The sequence below is a fragment of the Cynara cardunculus genome, assembly GCF_001531365.2.
Source record: "Cynara cardunculus var. scolymus isolate 2C chromosome LG 2, CcrdV1, whole genome shotgun sequence".
Lineage (NCBI taxonomy): Eukaryota > Viridiplantae > Streptophyta > Magnoliopsida > Asterales > Asteraceae > Cynara > Cynara cardunculus.
In genome coordinates, this window is record NC_037529.1 from 67,026,026 (window position 1) to 67,028,666 (window position 2,641).

Genomic DNA, 2,641 nt, shown 5'->3' on the forward strand with positions numbered 1-2,641 from the left:
TTTATTCTCTATTTGATTATGTTTATCTGCAGTTAGTTACACGAATTCAAACATGAAGCTTTAATAAGTTGTACTTATGCATAATTTACTTGTAATATTGAATTTTAAGTAATAAACATTCAATATACAGTAGTTCATTCATAAAAAATGGTTTTTAATAGTCTTTATCAAATATTTTATAATATAGTATAGATAATATAAAAACTAGACTAAATTACAATTTTAATTTTTAGATGTCATCGTTTCAAGGTTCCATCATAGTATGAAAAAATTACGTTCCTAAGAAATGTCACCATCATGTTTTGTTGTATATCCCTATATTTTTCTAATAACATAAAGTTGATGTAACCAGAATGGTTTTAGGTTTTTTTTTTTTTTTTTTTGTTTAAAGTCTTTCCTTCAACGAAGGTTAGGTTCAAATCATTGACTATTTTATTTTTTTCTGACTTGATACAAAACCTTCTTTAAATTATTGAAGTGGGATTTGTTTTTTTATCAGCTTTTTATGTGTTTATCTATAACGGTGGTCTCAAACTATCGTTAAACCAAGGGACCTAAGCCAAAGCGAAATACAAACCACAAGATCATAGTTATTGTTAGCGAAATCGAGTTATGAAAACCAGAGTTTTGATAAATCATAAGGATAGATCTTTTTGTAATTTAGGGGTTGTTTACTAAACACTTACTTGGTAAGTGCTTACCGGATAAATTTCCTTATTGGATGAACATGAGAATGACAAAGAATCTTACCGCATAAGAGCGATGAGAATGGTGGAGAGTCTTACCTGGTAAGTGAGGATGACGACTCTTACCCAGGTAAGCGCTTACCCAGTAAATTGTTGCATTCGATATGTTTTGATGTACTAAAATCTTGCGCATCAAAATAAATCATAGTATTGACTCCTATCGATAAGCATTTACTGGGTAAGCAATTGGGTAAACGGTTCCTTACTCATTTTTTATTTATATAATAAAAACATGTAAGTTATGTAATAAAAACATGTAAGTTATGTTATATAATTTATGGGATGCATTATTATGGCTTCCCTTTTTCACAAAGGCCACTTGAGTACAAAATCGCAAATCTTTTCTAAAATCCCATTATTATTCTTCCCATTCTACCCTTTTATTAATACTTATCTATCATAAATTTTGTATATAATATTATAATTAAGAGAGTCGATGAAAACAACTCTAGCTTTATCATAAAAAGAACAGTAGATTGGTGGGGGTCATGGACACCAAAAATCGCTTCATCTCTAAGCACACAGTATTTATGTCGTTTCAATAGGAGGCTGGTATATTTATCGTGTCTCTCCCATCTCTGGCAAAATCAAGCTCTCTTGGCTGGTTGGTTAGAGTTTAAATATCAGTAAAAAAGTTATTTTACTGTATAGTTAGAGTTACTAAGAAGTGATCAGCTTTTTCTAATTTCTATTTAATAAAAAAATTATAACATTTAATATAAATTAAAAAACTAGGAAATCTGTCTTTTTATAAGCCACATTTTGTTTCTAATTTCTTATTTCCTTTCGTAGATTATATGACTTACAGAAAAACTAAAATATAGAAGAATGAGAAACTTTGCATCGGATTGAGTTGCTACTTTGCAACTAAAAAAAAAATAAGGATTATAATTTCTTTTATTTTAAATATTTTACTGGTTAATTTTACAAATATGGGTTCAAACGAAAACAAGAAACAAGTAAGAAAATACAAAAATTCTCATATCACATGCAATTTCAGAGTCAAATCACATATGATTAGAAAACAGATCACACCATATAGGTCGTAAGGTTTAAGAGCGTGTCCCCGTGGTTTGATCACATGCCTAATCACATGTGAATTGACTCAAATATCACATGAATATAGGCGTTCTTGTTTTCTCATGCTTTAAACTTGTTCTTGCTTAACCTCGACCCTAATTTTAATAAATGAAAAGGATTTATTTTGAAAACGTGTGAGAGACAAGAAGACAACATAACCTAAAATCGTACCATGATCCCACATTTGTACCATAAAGGAAAATTTGGTTGATGCATTCCCTCTTTTTTTATATTTAGTTTCTTAATTATTCAAAAATCTAATAAATTATATTTATATCCATAAACATAGTAAATTACGGTTTTGGTGTCAATCGTTTAAGCCTCAATGTTCACATTTTATTTTGGATTTGGTCCCTTTTCCTAAAGTTTGTCCCTTTTTTTGTCAAGTTTAAAGAGAAGTTACCATTTTACCCTTTTATCTATTTTTGACAAATTTTTAAGTTTTTTATTTTCCAATTCTTGAATTGAGAAATAGAGTTAATTATGATTTTGGTCGTCGTGTTGGAACTTCCCCATCCACCATTTTTATCCTTACGACATGTATCCCCATAAATATCCCCACCAACACCAATCTCCTTTTCTTTCCTTCCCCTCCAGTGATTTCATGTCGTGCACCCCCACCACCACCATCTGTTTTGGCTTGTGGGTTGCCGTAGATGGTGATTACAATGATGGAGATGGTGGATATGGTCAAAGAACATAGGTGGTGGAGATGGTGGTTACGCGGGGATATGGTTACGACTAAGATTAGTGGTTATGTGCATGGTAAGGAGAGAGAGAGAGAGAGAGAGAGAGAGAGAGAAAGAGAGAGAGAG